This window comes from Taudactylus pleione, unplaced genomic scaffold, assembly GCF_031769625.1.
Source record: "Taudactylus pleione unplaced genomic scaffold, aTauple2 ptg000276l, whole genome shotgun sequence".
NCBI classification, from domain to species: domain Eukaryota; kingdom Metazoa; phylum Chordata; class Amphibia; order Anura; family Myobatrachidae; genus Taudactylus; species Taudactylus pleione.
In genome coordinates this window covers 4,092,961-4,113,452 of record NW_028284678.1, presented here as the reverse complement: position 1 = coordinate 4,113,452, position 20,492 = coordinate 4,092,961, and positions in this window count along the sequence as shown.

The following is a 20,492-nucleotide window of genomic DNA, read 5'->3' as shown; positions in this document are numbered from 1 at the left end:
TGCCGCGGAGCGGTACTCCGTGCCGGCGAGGTGGGCACTCTGAGCCCTCTCAGCCTGGCACAAAGCCAGGGGGGGTGCGATCAGTGTGATCGCTCCCCCCACAGGCATAGGAGACTGCTGTGACTGTAGTCTCCCTCTGCAGCTCAGCACACACTGTGTGCTTTGCTGCTGTGAGGGAGGGGGGGGCGGTGCCAGACCTGGGCCCCTGCCGGGCCCCTCAAGAAGCCTGGGCCCGGGTAATTTGTACCCACTCCCCCTGCCTGTGATACACTTACAACCAGATACACTCCCAGCCAAGTCTCAAATACAAGAATATATTCTAAACATTTGTTTTGGAAATTAAAAATGCATTCTCTAGTTGGTATTATCTAATTGAAAAAATCCTTATGAAATAGCAGATATAGGGCGGTATTCAATTAGTTTTGTGTCAGTGAAAAAAGTTCTACCTACCCGACTTTTCACCTACCATGCGTTTTTTGGACACGTAAACTTATCGTGCATGTACCCGCTTATCGCCCTATTCAATTACTAACCAGACGAAAACGGCAAGCAGCGAATGTAAAATAGGTGAAAAGTACTGTCAGAATAGGGGAAATCAGTCTGAACCCCCCAAAAAGATGCACTAACATTGGGGATCAATGTAGAAGTGTTCCAATAGCCATAATAAAACTATTTGGGGTATTGAAGTTGTTTTAAATCCTTGTTACTAGCGTCCCTTTAAAAGTGGTGGAGAATGGCATTAAGCAGTATTTTTGGGAGAAAAAAAGTAGTCTGGTCAAATTTGGGTACTTGAAAATGGGTGCTAGCATTTAAATTCTCTAAGGTGAATTTTAGAAAAATGTGAAAAACCCACTTGCGGTATCGACCTGCAATCCTAAAAACACACTTGACCCATCCTTGCATACCCTCAAGAAGTCTACTTTGCTAGTTTTTATGCTTGTCCCCCCACTTTTTACTTTTTCGCCCCCCAAAATGAAACTAATTTTTTGGGGTGTTCTTAGGTTTTTTCTTGGACTTTTTGACACAGTTGTCCTTTGGGCAGCTGTCCCAAGGCTTCTGAGTAGTTTCCCCAAATTTGCACCCCAAAATAAAAATTTGGGATTTCTTTTCTCCTGCTATTCTTAGGGAAATCTTTTTCACCTATTACATTGCATTGTATTTCCGTGTAGGCAAAAACCATCTGGAATTGAAATTGGAGATAAGTTTTGACCACGCGAAAAGCCAAGATTGGCGATACTTTTCCACGGATAACAGCTTTTCACTTCTATTTGAATACGACCCATAATCTTCCTACTTGAGTGAACAAAAGTTTAAAAAGATTAATTCACAAATACGTCCACTAAATCATAACATTTTTGCTTGATCTATAAATATTAATCAGCTTCAGAGGTGAATCTACAATCAGCCAATCAGTTGTAAGTACTGTAGATGGAATGTAGTCAGGATCCCGGTGGTGACCATCCAGATGGTCCCAATACTGGCAGCAGAATCCCGATGGTCAAAATACTGATGAATCCCGACGGTGAGTATTAGGGTTTGGTTTATGGCTAGCCATAAGGCTGTGGTAGGGGATGCTTAGGGCAAAGCTGCAGGACAACTGGGTTAGGGTTAGCATACTCACTAATATTCATTGGGATGTTGACCATCGGGATTCCGCTGCCAGGTATTGTGACCGTCGGGATGGTCATGGTTGGGATATCGTTCCCAAACCCTGTAGCTAATGCCTGCAACTATTATCAGTATATAACTGCTCAAGCTTACAGACACCGGCAAATTATGACTATTGAAATGCATAAATGCATCTCGCTATTACACAAACACAGGCTTAGCCTTTGTACACACATTTCCTCTCCTGAGCAGAAAGATATGGAACTATCATATCTAGATATGGATGTACAGTAGGTGCCCTTTTTTATGAGACTGCACAGTATAAATTTGAATATTTAACACTAAGGGCCTGATTCATCATGGATAGCATCTGCAACAGCGTACGCAGATCAGTCGATGGTGTGTACTGCGCATACGTATGCACTGCAGTGCGCGTTCGTCAGTTAGCATTGCGATCGCCCTGCAATTACTCACTCAAAAAGAAAGCAATTGCAGAGTGAGTGATGGGAGGTCATCACTTGGGGGTGGCAATGTGGGTATGGTCAGATAAATGCAGGTAACTGCGACGGCATACGCAGCTTGAGTACTCAACTGAGTAGAATGAGTTTAGCAATTTCTGAGTATGGTCAGGGCTGTTGTAATTCTGCGGGAGGTGCTGATGTTACTCGATGTTCCTAATGTATATGCAAAACTGCAAGTTTTAACGCATGTGAGACAGCAGTAGTAGTGGGCAGTAGTGGGTGTCTTTATGCTGGCTGTGCTAAGGCTTTGCGATTGCATTCACTAGCATATTTTCGCAGCAAACCTCTCTGCGTAATCGCAGCTAAGATCGCTATAGCGATCCGTAGTGAATCAGACCCTAAATTGTGTACCCAATTCAGAATAAGCCACTTTGCTATTTGTTACTTACCTATCTTATACTGTACTTACTGTAAAATACAAAGTGTATCAAACTCACTGGAACTTTTACAATATTTTCTTGTTCCTGTTGAAGCCGAGTGAGTCATTTCTAGTAGGAAATTACTTTGTACAACTTTATTGATTTTCTATTTAAAACATAACTTTTATTTTCATTCTGAAAGGTCATAAACCTGATATTGATTCGCTTATAAATGTAACAATTTTCTTTTCACATACCCCATAATGTTATGGGATTCAGTCAGCATGCAATAATGCACATTCACTATGGGGAACTTATGTAAGTTGGCTGTTAAAAACAAAAAATAACAGGTGTTTACACAGACTTCCTTCAGCTCGCTCTTAGATATCAGAATTTCTCATTTGAGAAGTAAATTGAATTTACAGTAGGTGATGTATTTTTATTTGCCTGTGCGAGAACAAAACATTGAGACACATGATTTTTACATTCAACGGTGTGGAGGTTTTCTAAAGAATTTGGTGTTGTAGAATTCCTTGCCAGGATAAGAGCTGAAGATGTTCATTTTTATTTTTGCTATTTTTTATAGTTCTTATATATTTTGCTTATTTACAGTACATTTGAACACATATGTGCATATAATGTAGGCAGTTAAAAAATTTACATACAGTACATGTGTTGAGTCAGAAGCATATCAAGTAAAAAACAAAAAGAGAAAAATAACATTTCCAATAGGCATAGCAAGTATGTATAATTACACCCCATGATAGCACAGATATAGCATAAGTGTATAAACTGCATGAAGATGTGATTTGTATCAAAGTGAAATAATTCATTCTTTCATCCAAAGTATGTTTTAAATGATAAAAAAAACATCTAGTTTGCGAGCTCAAGCTTCAGTCCTGAATGTCCTTGGTTTTAGACCAATGGCTCACAGTTTTATTTAATCTTACAGTACTGACAGAAGGAGCTGACAGAAGGAAGAGAGAAGATGACATAAATATATTAAAACTAGCTGATGTAACCAGTTTCACTTTGGTAGACCTTAAATATTTACTGCTTCCATTTCCATCTTACCTCTCCAGTAACACATTAATCCTTCACCTCTATAGTAATGCATCACTGCTATAGTAAGACATTACCCTCCCTCACCTGTGTACTTACACATTCCACTCCCTCACCTCTGTAGTAACACACTATCCTCGCTCACCTCTCCCTCGCCTGTGTTGTAACACATTCAATATTTCCCTCCCTCACCTGTGTAGAAATACAATCTCTCCCTCAAACCTGTAGTAGCACATTACCCTCACTATCTCCTGTAGTAACTTATTCCCCTCCCTCAACTCTGGAGTAACACATTCCCCTCCCTTACCTCTGAAGTAACTCATTACCACCACTCATCCCAGTAGTAACACATTCCCCTACCTCGTCCCATAGTAACAGATTTTACATACCCCACACTCACCTGTGTATTAACACATTCCCCTCTCATAGATGTGTAGTAACACATTCCCTTCACTTACCTCTATAGTAACACAGTCCCCTCCCTCATCTGTGTGTTAACACATTTCCCTCCCTCACCTCTATAGTAATACATATCCCTCTCACCGCTGTTGTAACACATTTTCCTCTCTCACCTCTGTAGTAACACATTCCCTTCCCTCACTATTCAAATAGTAGAGCCACACCAACTGCCAGTGATATTTGTCAGCACTTGGGATGACAGTTGGTTTTTGAACTTTGAACTGTGATGCAGCCATGATAAGTCAGCCAGACAGGACATTGCACAGGGAGAGGAAACATTTTAGCCATTTTCACCCCCTTAGGAGTCAAATTTAGAAAAATCCCTTATTAGTGGGCACCTACATCATGAAAGGAATATACTCCCCGATTTTCATGTTTCCAGGTCCAGGTGCTTTCTGCTGGGTGTTGATGACTCAGTGAGTCAGTCAATCAGTCAGTCAGGACATTTGATTATATATATATATATATATTATATATATATATATATGCTCAATTAGCACTCAAGCATAGATATGAAATAATGACATGGAGTTCCCATATTCTAGGTCGACGTTTTAATTCAAAAATGAATTTTCATCAGGACTTTCATCAGAAAATTCATTTTTGAATTGAAATGCTGACCTAGAATACGGGAACTCCATGTCATTATTTCATATCTTTGCTTGAGTTCTAATAGAGCACTCCTCACTTCTTTTCCAAGAATTTATTGTTAAGGGACATGAGGAGGACTGTCCTTTTTTGTAATATAATTACAAAACACTTCCCTTTTAATTAGAGATGAGAGATTTGGTTTTGCTGAAACACATCCAAGCGTTGGAGTTCCAAGTCAAACAGAGGGCCTGATTCAGACCCATTCACAAGCAGCTGCTCGCTCGTATGCGGCCAATGTTATGCATTTGCGCATGCATATGCATCACAGTGCGCGTGCGTGAACTAGATTGAGTGATCAGGTAGCGCTCGCTCGGCCAGCAAAGACAGCCCAGTAGAATGAGTGACAGGAGAGGCCATTTGTGGGTGGTAACAGGGGCAGGCCAGTAGTAACGGGGGAGTGGCGTTGCAAATGCAGGCATGCCTAAGTGTTTCAACGCCATTTCAGAAGCATGCATAATTAACAGGCAGTGTCAGAGTACACGTCACTTGGTTATTTTTACACAGAACTGCCTGCAGTGCCTGCGGTAGGGTACAGTCAACCACAAGTGCTACTGTCTAATCTGATGGTTACCGATGGTTGTATATACTTCCTGGAGATGACATACGCTAGTGGGTGGCTAAAGACAGGCTGGTGGGTGTCTATAAACACAAAGGGTCAGCTCCTATCTATTCAGAACACTCTGGCAGCTATGTCTCATGCTCCACCTTCTTTCGCTCCTACGGTTTCTCCTGTATTACCTTCGGGGATCGTTCCTCAAAAATCCTGTTTGCACTTGGCTACTCCCGAGAGGTTCGATGCTACTCCTCAACTATGTTGTGGTTTCATAAACCAGTGTGAGATCCAGTTCGAATGCCTACCCCAGAATTTCCCTACCTCCCGGGGCAGGTCTGGATTGGGTCTCCCCCTTGTGGGAACGAGCAGATCCACTCGTATCTAGATATGAAGAGTACGTGGCAGCTTTCAAAAGGATCTTCGATGAACCCGGGAGATCTGTCTCTGCTTCTTCAGATTTGCTTCGTGTCCGTCAGGGTACCCGGTCCGTCGGGCAATATGTAGTACAATTTCAAACCCTGGCGTCCGAACTAAAATGGAACGAGGAAGCACTTAAGGCAGCCTTCCTACATGGCTTATCTGAGAGGATGAAGGATGAATTGGCATCTAGGGATTTACCTCCCACCTTCTCGGATGTTATATCCCTCTGTATAAAAATTGATCCTCGGGATTGCCCATCCTTGGGAGGTCATTCCTCTCCTTCCTTCTCTAGCAGTGAGGAGCCAATGCAAATTAACAGATCCCGGTTAAGTACCGCCGATTGGAACTGGCGTTTTCAAAATAAATTGTGCTTGTATTGTGCTGCTCCGGAGCACACATTAAGGAATTGTCCTGTATTGACGGGAAACGTGAAACCCTATTTGATGTTGGGAGCATGCAATTGGGGGTGATTTCTGACTCCTCCCAAACAAATGACAGTTTATTGCCTGTGTCGCTCTCCATACCAGTCCAGGAAAAGGATGGTTAAAGCCCTTGTGGATTCTGGGGCTGCTGGCAGTTTTATTTCGAAGTCACTGGTTCAGACCCTAGGCATTCCGGTGATTCCATTGCCAAACAGATTACTGCTCTCTGGTGTAGATGGCAAGACCTTGCTAGGGAGATCCATTTCCTCAAAAACCCTGCAGGTGTTCCTCCGGATCGGATGTCTGCACCAGGAGACTATTGAATTTATTGTTCTTCCCGACTCTGCCTATGAACTAGTTTTAGGCCTCCCCTGGCTACAAAAGCACAATCCTACGTTTGAATGGTCCAGTATGCAGATTTTATCGTGGGGTCCAAGTTGTTTCCATGGATGTCTCATCCAAGTACTCCCTGTCCGCACTAATGCGGTGTCCTCCAGTGGAAATATAAGCTTCCCCCCATATGACAAGCCCAAGTATTCCTCTGTTCCTGGTCTACCAGCAGCTTATCAAGATTTTGCCAATGTATTTTGCGAACAGGCTGCAGATAAACTTCCACCTCATCATTCCTGGGACTGTGGTATTGAGCTCCTGCAAGGGAAGAACCCTCCTTGGGGTCGAACCTACCCTTTATCAGTTCCTGAAACAGCTGCTATGGTGGCATATATAAAGGAGAATCTAGCTAAGGGGTTTATCCGGCCCTCCACTTCTCCAGCAGGGGCGGGGTTTTTTTTTGTTAGCAAGAAGGACGGCGGGCTTCGGCCTTGTATTGACTACCGGGGTCTCAACCAGATTACTGTAAAGAATTGATATCCTCTGCCTCTGACTCCGGAGCTTTTTGATAAAGTTCGCGAGGCCTCTTTGTTCGCCAAACTTGATCTGCGGATTGCGTATAATTTAATACGTATTAAAGCTGGAGATGAGTGGAAGACCGCTTTTAACACCAGAGACGGCCACTTCGAATATCTCGTAATGCCCTTCGGACTCTGCAACGCCCCAGTGATATTTCACGGTTATGTGAACGAGATCTTCCGGGATGTCCTCTACAGTTTTGTTATAGTCTATTTGAATGATATTCTAATTTTTTCCAAAAATTTGCAAGATCATCGCCAGCATGTCCGCTAAGTCTTGTCACGCCTCCGGAAGCATCATCTTTATGGAAAAATATCCAAGTGCCTTTTCGAACAAACCTCGGTACCCTTCCTAGGGCACATAATTTCTGGAAAGACCCTCCGGATGGATCCGGAGAAGTTAAAAGTCATTTCTGACTGGCCATTACCAAAATCCTTGAAGGCTACTCAACGCTTCTTGGGTTTTTCAAATTATTACCAGCGGCTTATACCAAATTTCTCCACACTGGTGTCTCCTATCACAAATCTCACAAAGAAGGGTGCCAATCACATTCGCTGGCCAGATACTGCCATCCAAGCCTTCCAAAAATTCAAAGAAGCCTTCTCCACTGCACCTATCCTGTGCCAACCCCAATTGGACAAACTGTTCACAGTTGAGGTAGATGCTTCTTCAGTAGGGGTAGGGGCAGTACTGTCTCAAATCTCAAGTGATGGAAAGTACCATCCCTGTGGGTATTTTTCTCGTAAGTTTTCCATTGCCGAAAAGAACTACAGAATTGGTGACCAGGAACTACTAGCAATGTGGTTAGCTTTAATGGAATGGCGGCATTTATTGGAAGGAGCCAACTTTCCAGTTACCGTGATCACAGATCATAAAAACTTAATCTACCTTCAAACGGCTCACCGTCTAAATGCTAGACAGGCCCGTTGGTCCTTGTTCTTTTCAAGATTTAATTTAAAACTTCAATTTCGTCCTGGCAGTCTAAACAGAAAAGCTGACGTCCTCTCATGGTCTTTCTTGTCCAGCACTCAGGAAGAGGATCATCAATGTTCCCGACCAATTTTAGATCCTGTAGTCTTCATCTCTACTCAAATGTTGACTCCTCCCCAGGGAAAATTTTGTGACCCCAGAACTACGGGGAAAATTACTAACTTGGGCTCATAGCTCTCTGTTTGCTGGCCATTCTGGTATCCTCAAGACTTACAAGTTCCTTCAGCGTTCCTATTGGTGGCCCACAATGAAAGGGGATATTCAAAAATTTATTCTTTCATGTGTAAAATGCGCTCAGCATAAGACTCCCCGCAAGAAGTCAGCAGGTCTCCTGCGACCCCTGTCCATTCCTAATACTCCTTGGACCCATATATCCATGGTTTTCATCTCTGAACTACCATGCTCCCAAGGATACAATACCATATGGGTAGTGGTGGATCGCTTTTCTAAGATTGCACACTTTATTCCATTGATGGGTCTCCCTTCTGGTCCTCAGTTGGCAAGAGTCTTTATTAAGGAAATATTCAGGTTGCATGGACTTCCTAAAGAGATCATTTCCGACCGCGGAGTTCAATTCATAGCTAAATTTTGGAGAGCTTATGTAACACTTGTGGAACCAAGTTAAAATTTTCTTCAGCCTACCATCCACAAACTAATGGGCAAACCGAAACAGTTAACCAAGAGCTGGAGACTTTCATAAGACTCTTCGTTTCCTCCTCACAAGATAACTGGCTGGATCTATTACCTTGGGCAGAATTTTCACACAACTTCAAATATCACACTTCCTCCAAAGCCACTCCTTTTTTTATGGTGTTTGGGAGACATCCTCGAGTCCCAGATTTTCAAAATTTGCCTACAGTAGAGGTTCCTGCAGTTTCTGAATTGGTGGAGTCTTTCGCAACCTATTTGGAAAAGGATTTATTCCTCTCTGAAGCAGTCATCCAAGAACTACAAAAAATTTGCGGATAGATGACATGTCGCTGTTCCACTGCTGAGAGTTGGAGATAAAGTCTGGGTATCCTCCAGGAACATCCGATTGAAAGTACCCAGTATGAAGCTAGCCCCACGCTTCATTGGTCCTTACCGTGTTCGAAAGGTCATCTACCCAGTCACGTATAAGTTGGAACTCCCTCCTCAACTAAGAATATCCAATAGCTTTCATATTTCTTTGCTGCGTCCTCTAGTGCTGAATATTTTCAAACTTCTTCTCCCAAGTTACCTCAAGTGCAAACTTCTCAAGGTACAGAGTTCGAGGTAGGGAGGATTTTGGACTCTCGATTTACCAAATCTAACAACCTCCAATATCTCATTGACTGGAAAGGGTACAGTCCGGAAGAAACGGCATGGATCAGAGCCACAGACGTTCACACACCTCAAATGGTTCGAGCCTTCCATATTAGATTTCCTGGTAAACCTGGTGGGTGTCCAGTGTCCACCCTGAAAGGGGGGGGTACTGTCAGAGTTCAGCCGGGGATCAGCCGTCCCTTACCATCCCGCTGGCTTCCTCTGACTTCCCGGGCAGTCGGGCAGCTGGTGCGGCGACGTGGGAGGTGCTGAGCATTCTCCCTGATGCTGGTGTCTCGGGCAGCCTGGTGTGCAGGGATCGGAGTTCCTGTCATGGGCGCCACCATGACATTTCCTTCTCTGACTATCATTCCTTCCCTGACAGTCTGGCCATCAGCTGATGCTGTGGACCAATCAGTGGGCTTCCAGAGGTATATATCCTGCTCCTGTGTATCAGGTAGTTGCCTGAACAACCATTGTCGCTGCTAGTGTTACTAGTGGGCTCTCGTTCCAGGATCCCTTGCTTCCAGTGATCTATTCCTGTGTGCAGCTATATCATCCATCTCACCAGTGCTTTACCATCTCAGCCTGTGAGCAGCTATATCATTCATCTCACCAGTGCTTTACCATCTCATCCTGTGAGCAGCTATATCATTCATCTCATCAGTGCTTTACCATCTCAGCCTGTGTACAGCTGTATCATCCATCTCACCAGTGCTTTACCATCTCAGCCTGTGAGCAGCTATATCATTCATCTCATCAGTGCTTTACCATCTCAGCCTGTGAGCAGCTATATCATTCATCTCACCAGTGCTTTACCATCTCAGCCTGTGAGCAGCTATATCATTCATCTCATCAGTGCTTTACCATCTCAGCCTGTGTACAGCTATATCATCCATCTCACCAGTGCTTTACCATCTCAGCCTGTGAGCAGCTATATCATTCATCTCATCAGTGCTTTACCATCTCAGCCTGTGTACAGCTATATCATTCATCTCATCAGTGCTTTACCACCTTGCCTGTGTGCAGTATACCTCCATTCTACCAGTGCATTACCACCGCCGCCTGTGTGCAGTATACTATCCATTTCACCAGTGCTTTACCATCACAGCCTGAGTGTAGTTATACGTACCCACCTCTCCAGTGTCATAATCTCTGGCTGGCTCCAGTACCACTACCCACCTCATTACTGGAGTCTGTGGTCCCTACCTACGTGTTACAGTATTGCACCGTGGTGTAGTCTTTCTAACCGGCAACCCGGTAGAGTTTGTCCGCAGTACACACTTCCTTGTACCTCAAGTACAGTGTCCCTATGTGCCCCTTACTGGCACAGACCCTTTGGGCCATGAGTGTTCATCTCTCCTTTTTCCCACAGGCTTTGGTCACCTAGTCAAAGGACCGTGACCTGCTTACGAGGTGCAGCTCAAGCCCATATCCGATTGGTGGGGTCACTGGCGAACACCATCTTGTGGGTAGGATTCCGCACCTTTAACCAGGTCTCGCCAATGACCAAGACCCGTGGATGCGGAGGTCATACTTTCAGGCCCCTCGCCTCCGTTTCCTCCCGCAGCCTCAGGCCTCAGCTTCCAGAAAACCACCTCCCAGCATGACAACAAGCTCCACATATAGTATGGCGAATAGGGTGGCACTCCACGGATTCAATGCAGACATAGTATGACTGCAATTATACTGTGTCTGCATTGAATCTGTGGAGTGCCACCCTGTTCACTGTACTATATATATATATATATATATATATATATATATATATATATTTGGGCCTGAATTGCTGCATATTCTAAAGGAAAATGTCAGGACATCTGTCCATGAGCTGCATCTCAAGAGTACGTGGGTCATTCTGCAAGACAAAAACCCACAGCACACAAGTCATTCGACCAAATAATAGTTAAAGAAGACTAAATTTAAAGTTTTGGAATGGCCGTGTCAAAGTCCTGACCTTAATTCAATCAAAATGTTGTGGAAGGACCTGAAGTGAGCAGCTCAAGGAAGGAAACCCACCAACATAAGAATTGAAGCTATTTTGTATGGAGGAATGGGGTAAAATTCCTCCAAGCCGATGTTCAGGATTAATAAAAAATGACCAGAAACATTTAGAAGCAGTTATTGCTGCAGAAGGAGGTCATACTAGATATTGAAAGCAGTGGTTCACATACTTTTGCCACTCACAGATATATGATATTGGATCATTTTCCTCATTAATAAAATGAGCACGTCTAATTTTTTTCTCTAATTTGATTGATTTGGTTCTCTCTATCTACTTTTAGGAGAAAATCTGTGGTAGTTTTAGGACAAATTTTAGCAGAAATGTGGAGAATTCTGAAGGGTTCACAAAATTGCAAGCACCACTGTATAATATATGCCCTTATATTAAGGCTGCATGTAAAAAATGGATTTCTCCATAGATAATTCTGGAGGGGGGGGCAGGGTGTTCAAGAAGCTACACCTCAAAAGCTATTAGGGGTACATATCTGAAATTTCAGGGCAAAAACATAAAAAGTGAGGATTTGTGAGTAATCTAAAGCTCCAACTGTCACTTTTTTTCTGACATTCTCTGGGAATTACATGGGGACCACTTTTCTGCTGTAGTCTATGGGTTTTTCTTGGGAAGGCAAAACTCAGTGTAGGGGTGGAATTTAATCTTGGGGTTTGTTTTATTAGATATCTATTGTGCCAGGGTACGTGCTTTTGGGGTTCAGGTAAATTAGAAAGTTACAGTTTTTAAACTATTGCCTCAAGAATGCACCATTGTAGAGATAGGACTTTTCAACTTGTTGTGCAGCCATAGAAGGAGCCTCCCGCAAATGTAATAACTGTGGATTCACTTGGGTGCACAAAGATGGCCATCATTTGCAGGCTTTAGCAGTGGTGGGCTCCGGGGAAAGAAGCTGGTGTTAGCTGCAGCAGGAGCCAGCAGAAAGGTGCGGGGGGGGTAGCGGGCATTAGCTACGGCCAGAGCCCGGGGACAGTAGCTAGCTTTAGCAGCGGTGGTGCGGGCAGCAGTGCGGACAATCGTCGGGCAGGCACTAGGACCCGAGGGAGCTAGCAGCACACAGAATGCAGGCTCGGATTTGGTAGATCCATGATACCTGCTTCTGTGTTTAATTAACAAAAATGGCATGGCCTCGCCACCCAAAAAAACAACCAGCACCTTGGTTTTGGAGCCCCAGTACTGGTTAGGGTAAATACATTATGTAAAGTGTGGTGCATATGAAAATATAAATATTGGCTTTTGCTGTAGAACTACAGTTCCCAACAACCCCCCCCCCCGTTGCTGGTACTTGGCAAACCACAAGTATCAGCATGCGGGGCATTACGGGCTTGCTGGTACTTTTAGATCCACAGCAAAAGCAATATTAAAAAAACACACAACACACACCATAGAAAAGTAAAATTTTATTAAAACAAACATGCATACACAAACATGTACTCACACATGCACCCACTATCTCATATACTCAACTAGTATCCCTGAAGCCATTTTGTCCTCTTCTTCAGTAGATAATTAAATGGGGAGTATCAGTAATAAAAATTCCATACTCATCTCCTCCTATGCATGTATCTGTCCTCTTCATGCACAATCCAGGGTCTTGGCAAAAAAAAATGAGATACCCAGACCTTTGCACATTAGTAGTGTTCTCTAAGAACACTACAACCTGAATGACAGCTCCGCCAAGGATTTCAGTAAAGAACCCACTGACTGATTTCAGTACAGAAATCCCAGTGCGGAGCACTCATTGGCTGAGAGAGGCAAGCCTTCCACCTCTCAACCAATGAGCTGTTCTCACCATTGACTTCAATGGTGAGGACCGAGCATGCCCTTTTCAAAAATGGCACCTCAGCACCATTTTTGAAATTCAAAGATGGCCGCAGCGAGCCAATCACGACTGATGACGACATTGCCCCGCCTCCTCGGCTGGCTTATATACAAGTTGTTGTGCAATCAGTCAGTGGTGGGGAGGCAGCAGCGAAGAGCTGCCAAAGACAGAAGATAGAAGACGCCGCGGAAGCCCTGGATGGGCGACAGCCAGGAAAAAGAGCTTAAAGGCCGTCACCCTCCAGGTGAAGACATCATAGAAGTCCTGGGGTAGCTGCAGCCATGTAAGAGAGCTTAAGGCTGCTGCCCCCAAGGTGAAGGTCTCACTAAATAAAATAAAAAAAAAACCAGTGTCCGTTTTATTTTAATATTTCTTTTGCAGTGGTACTATAAGTACCAGCAGGCCCTTAGTGCCCCGCCTGCTGGTACTTGTGGTTATCCAAGTGGCAGTATGCAAGGGATGCCTGCTGGGACCTGTAGTACTACTGCAAAAGACAATATTTATATATTCATACACAACACAAATCAACCCATCACCCACTGCCCGGGGGGTGCTGAGGATAGCCCTGGGCTGTCAGCCTGAGCCTGGGGTGCCCTGGAGAGGGGGGGGGGGCCTTTATTGGGGTGTCCCCAACTACCCTGGGATCCCCAGCCTGGGTTGACTATCAGTCATGGGTGATGCTTTGGCTGGGGGGCCGGTGAAAGGGCTCCCATGGCTGTGGCATCACCCCCCTGCTAGAAATGGTCTGGTGCTGGTTCTGGAAATTACATTGGGGCCCTCTGTATTTTTCCCCCTGTGTTTCCAGAACCAGAACTGACTCAGAGCCCAGTGGTGGTTGCGCTAAATATGGGGGACCCCTATGTCATTTGTCCCCCATATTTTGGCAACCAGGACTGGTTCTCAAAAGCCTTGTGCTGGTTGTGCTTCTTACAGGGGGCCCCTATGTCATTTGTCCCCTGTATGTAGCACAACCAGTACTGGGGCTCCAAAGCCCGGTGCTTGTTGTTCTCTAGGGGGTGGGGCTATACCTTTTTTTTTTCGTACACATTCAATTTTTAACAGATGCATAGATGGAGCCAACTGTTGCATTTGTGTATCTGTGACTTATTGATTTGATTTTCACAGGTGCATACACACTACCAGTGAGCCCTCTGTCACCCACTGATGCCCCCTTTGTACTGCACCACTGCCATTGCTCTGCACCACTGCTGCTGCCGCTACCCCACATTCCTACAGCTGTCTCACACTCTGCACCTCCCAAACCAACCTCCTGTGTGCTGTCCCCTCTTCCACCTGCGTTAGTGTACCATTTTGTTGCCCTTCTTCCCTGCAGGTGGCACAGTTTGCTCATCCAAAACCTGATAGTTATTACATTTTAAAAAAGCTATGAAATTACATAGACAAAAATCCTTACTGTTTCACATATCCCATTAAGGCTGCTTAGACATGATCTGAAAATTGCCAAAACCTTTTGATTTTCTGACACTCAAACTTCAAAAAGCAATGAAATTCTGATCATTAAGGCTGACGCCTTAATGGACGTGTTCCTTGTGCAATACATATATGGTATGCCATCACACTCTGTGGTTAAATGCAGATTCAGCACTCTCACATTCCAATGAGCACACAATTCTGTGAATTAGCAGCTCCACCATTTTGTGAGTGACAGCAATCTCATACTGTGAGAGTGCTGAATTTGCAGTTAACCACAGGGCGTGATGGCATACCATATCTGTATTGCGCTAGGAACACGTCCATTAAGGCGTCAGCCATAATGATCATAATTTCATTACTCTTTGAAGATTGAGTGGCAGAAAATCAATAGGTTTTTTTAATTTTCAGATCATGTCTAAGCAGCCTTAATGGGAGATGTGAAACCGTAAAGGTTTTCTGTCTTTGGAATGAATATATATATATATATACATACATATAGGTAGTCCGGCACTCTCAATTTGTAATGTTCAAAATACTAGGGTGTTTTTAGGGAAATTCATATAGAGGTTCCCATAGATAATAGTCTAGCCTCTTCAAGAAAGAAGAAAAAACACTCTCCAGATTTTCAGCAAGATTATTCAGTATTTAATGATTAAACCAACATCATTTGCCAACGTTTCGGTCCAATATGGACCTTTGTCAAGGCACAATAGCTTCTAAACATCAATGGTTCACTAAAAGGGAGTACATATAAACAACGTAAGCATTCATAGTCTGACAGGTCCTTTAAAACACATAAATTCAAAAATCCATGATCAATATGTATGTGATATAGGGAGGGGTGTGCCTCATATAACAGTAACATGATATCCAATAGAAGCCCACACTGCAAGAGACTATTCACAGCGGGAGAAAAAAACAAAATCTTTATGCAGCAACTAGTATTGAGAATACAGGGGTCGAATGTGTGCCCCAATGTAGATTATAATAATAGCAACCAGGTGGAGGGACAATTTCAGAAAGATAGTCATGTATCACACAGCATATACATAAAGGCCAAGTACATGGGGGTATGTGCAGTACAATCCCCAGGTGTATATATTACATAAGGAGGCTGTGGGAGCCTGGAAGATGAAAAAAAAGGATGTCTTACCTCAGTGTTGGTCTGTCAGAGAATGTCCTGGTGCTGGAGCATAGTCTGAGCTCAGGGTTTAAAAACCCAGTGCTTAGGGGAAAGTCTCAGAGTCCTGATTGCCACAGCCACAGGTGAGTCCTGTTATAATCAGGAAGTGGGGCAGTATGGCCGTAGCCGGCGGCCATCTTGTGTGTGGCTCAAGATATATATAATAATAGCTGTCAGTGAGCCTTGGCAGGACTTGAAGTGATGGGCAATTATTGGTGCTACTGAAACTCATAAAAAGGCTAAACTGGTGTTATTAAGGATCTAATGCCATAAATGCATATTATACATATCCAACCATTAAAAATGTGATACGGGCATACCCACATGTACATATATAAACGCATATGTACACACACATACCCGCACATACATGTGCATATATATACATGGTCAATTTGCAAACATTAGAGTAAAGGGTTATTTAGTGTGTAGTAGGACCTGGGACTAGAGGACCTGGGAGTACAATGCAAGTATATAGATCAACATCACTAAAAACAATTAACATTAGGTGAACAGTACAGACAAATGCAATGTTAAATATAATATTTGATACCGTGTTATATAGATAAAGTCATTTTTCAAAGAAATATACCCAATGGGCAATTCTCGTTAAGTCCCCGTGGTGCCACAGTATCAAGTCTGTAGATCCAACGACTTTCACATTTTTTAAGTAAAGCCAGTCTATCACCTCCTCATTCTGGAGGCGGTATCCAGTCGATAAGTTTGCATTTGAGGGTTGCTACCTGATGTCCCATCTGTAAAAAGTGTCGGGCAACAGGTTTATCTGACTGACCACTATTGTAGGCTGCTCTGATGGACGCCCTATGGTTAGCCATACGTTCCCTGAAGATCCTGGAGGTGAGCCCGACATAGTAAAGACCGCAAGGGCATATGAGTATGTAATTGACCTTGTATATATATGCACATGTATGTGCGGGTATGTGTGTGTACATATGCGTTTATATATGTACATGTGGGTATGCCCGTATCACATTTTTAATGGTTGGATATGTATAATATGCATTTATGGCATTAGATCCCTAATAACACCAGTTTAGCCTTTTTTATGAGTTTCAGTAGCACCAATAATTGCCCATCACTTCAAGTCCTGCCAAGGCTCACTGACAGCTATTATTATATATATCTTGAGCCATACACAAGATGGCCGCCGGCTACTGCCATACTGCCCCACTTCCTGATTATAACAGGACTCACCTGTGGCTATGGCAATCAGGACTCTGAGACTTTCCCCTAAGCACTGGGTTTTTAAACCCTGAGCTCAGACTATGCTCCAGCACCAGGACATTCTCTGACAGACCAACACTGAGGTAAGACATCCTTTTTTTTCATCTTCCAGGCTCCCACAGACTCCTTATGCATACTTGTGTAATATATACACCTATACATATATATATATATATATATAAATTACAAATGAGCGGGTTTGGTTCCCTGAAAACCGAGCTTACCCAAATTAAGCGGATCCAAGGCAGATACAAGTCAGCTCGGGTTTTCCCGCCTGACATGCATCTGAAAATGAGGCAAGACGTCATCTTCCCGCTGTCGGATTCTCGTGGGTATTGGTTTTTATAAAGGTCACGTGATTCACCACCATTTTTCATTCCGGCTGTGGAGAGTGAAGAGAGAGGGAGCTGGGAGCTGTGCTATTAATACTTGTTATTGTTAATTGCACGCTGATACTGTGCATAGGAGCTGGCTACTGTTGTCCATAAGGGCTGGCTGTTGTCTATAGAGGGGCTGACTGGCTGTTGTCTTGTCCATAGGGGCTGGCTGGCTGTCATTGTCCTATCCATAGGGACTGTCTGGCTGTCGTTGTCCTGTCCATAGGTGTTGGCTGTTGTACTTGTCCTGTCCATAGGGTCTGGCTGGCTGTAGTGCTGTGTTGTCCAGGGGGTGCTCTGTCCTTCAGGGGTGCTATTGGCTATTGGGCTATTGGGCCAGAAATAGAAAAAACTATTTTTTGTGTGTGCATGTTAGCTACACCTGGCTGTCACTGTCATCGGCATATGTGAGCAGGGGTGCTGAGTTGCTGTCTGTCAAAGGGCTGCAGCCTCTTTCAGGGGTTCACCCCCTGTGTGAAAAAAACAATCATTTTTTTCTGTGTGCGTGTTAGCCACACCATCAGTGAAAATATAAAAACAATTTTTTGAATTTATTTATTATAATTTTTATAAATATTTTTATTGCATTTTGTAAACAAACCCAGTAATAAAAAAATCTCTTTTTTTAAAAATCAAACATGAATATTGCAATGAAAACTTTTTTTTTTAAGTTATTGGTTTACAAAAAGTTGTTTTTTTTTATCTTAAACATATCAGAAATGTTGTCCTAACAGTTTATAAAGTTATATGCTCTAAAAAAACTAAAGCCTATATTTACAGACCTATATAGAGTGGACATCCTAAATTCTAAAACTGTTCTATTCAAAAGCATAAACAAAAGCAAAGATTATAAGTCTAGTGTGTTATAGTGTGTTATTATGATGCTAGAATGTAGAAGGCCAAAAATTGGGTGGACCACACATGGCTGATTGATCAACCATGGCGACTGGATTAGTATCATAAGGAAGATGAGGCTGCAAACTGGGTGTCATGTTATGATTTGGCCGTATGGGGAAGATTGCTGTTAAGGGATCAGGCTGGTTATCAGTGGACGCATTATTATAGTTGTTGTTATTCTGGGTTGCCATCTCCTGAAGGGTGTTTACCAACAGACAGAGACTACCTATCATCAGCTCAGGCATAGACACTTCCTGTTGAGCAGAGCTCTGCTGTCTCAAAGGAATCCAAATAGGTGGGAGCCACTGCTTCCAACGTCTGAAGCTCTTCTCTCTCCACATAATCTTTCTCTTATAGATGAAAAAAAAGTAATCTGGGACATCTAGCTCCTCTTTCTGTACCTTGCTCACCCCTTTTGGACAGGAAGTCCAGGATGGATGGTTTGAAAGAAGAAGGTCCATCAACAGATGGGGATGGTCATTATCAAGACCTGGTCCCCTCTCTGGGTGTAGTCTGGGAGGTATTGGTTAGCATGCAGGCAGTGGAATAGCAAAGGCCTCCATGTTGTCTGTGCTCACTATTCCATAATTCAGTTTGCAATTCAGGTAGGAATAAAGTCAGCTACAGAACACAGAATCGCTGGATATCTTAGTGCATTCAGGCCAGATACAATCCATGAATTCCCAGACAGATTCTGGACAAATGAATCCTTTGCTTGTGATAATATTTGGTAATTCCTGGCAAAGGTGGGTGTTATAGCCAGACACTTTGAAGGCTGTAACTGTGAACTGCTTTACAGAAAACATGTGAATGAAACATTTCCATACTGCAGAACAAGATGAAGAAATCCCTTGAAGTTCAGCACCTAGAGCATCTTTTTTCTTGTTCTCTGAGGCCTCTCCTGACTGTGAAGAAATATTCTCCACACTATAGTCTTCCATTGTGACTTTTTAATGGTGATTTCAATATTGTCCACTGGCTGAGATTCATCTCATCTGAGGGTTGGGTTTTCCCCATGCAAATGAGACAATTCACATCCAGGTGACTTTTATGTTTAGCCATGGTGTCAGTCTCTATTTTGGCAGAATTTGCATAATCTTGGTCTTGGGGGCACCATGATGAATTAGACAGATCCTCCATGTTAAATATTTAATTTGGTGTTGTATCCATTTCTGTTAAACCCTTGTGTGTGAGTTTAGTCATCTGCCACTTGTTGTGGAGCTCTTTTTCTGCTTTCTAAATGATCTCCAGACACAACGTAAAACAAAACCTTAAACTGAAATGTTGCATTTAATGCTCTGTTCCACTTGTTCACAAATCTAAATAATATGGTTAAGTGGACAGTTGGAACAACAGCAATTTGAAGGTCACTAACTGTTTTTTTTAATGTCCCTGTACAGGTTGAGAAACCCCTTTACAGAACAGAAGGTTTGCAAAGGATTATTTAAGGCAATTGTTTATCTATTTTTGGAAAGCACACTTTCTGTTTCTGGTCCCCTTCTGGGATGAAAAAAATCCACTCCCAGCAAGCAGGCATAGCGCTCAAGAAAGAATTCCGAAGAAAGACACGACATAAGACTTAAACCTTGAATCCAAAATGTTGCATTTAATGCTTTGTTCTGCTTGTTCACATATCTGATATGGTTAAGTGGACAGTGGGAACAACAGCAGTTTGAAGGCCACTAACTAACTCTGTTTTTTTAATGTCCCTGTACAGCTTGGAAAATGCCTTTAAAGAAGGTTTGCAAAGGATTATTTAAGTCAATTGTTTTTTGGAAGCGCTCTTCATGGTCCCCTTCTGGGACTCCTAGCCATAGAAGCAGGTGCAGGATTCTCAAGAAAGACACTACATAACACCTTAAATCAGGGGTAGCCAACCTCGGTCCTCAAGAGCTCAAAATTTCCAGAGGACCTAGCTGGTGCCCAGGTGTATTCATTACTCACCAAAACATTTAGAAAGATCCACAGGTTTAGTTAATTATTATGTGGTTCAATGAGGACACCTGGAAAACATGCACTGTTGGTAGCTCTCGAGGACCAGGGTTGGCTATCCCTGCCTTAAATCATAGATCTTATGCTTGTCCACATATTGTGAGGTTCTGGTTTTGTTGTGGACCCGGGGTGGTAATAGGAGCAGACACTGAAGCAGGTTTAAAAGTAAATTAGGAGTTTTTAATGAGTGGCTTAACAGACATGAATGTGGTAAAACAGAATGTCCAGGTATAGCACTAAAGTGCACTTTGGAGCTATAGTGAGGCTAATAGGAAAAAGTCCAGTTAGTG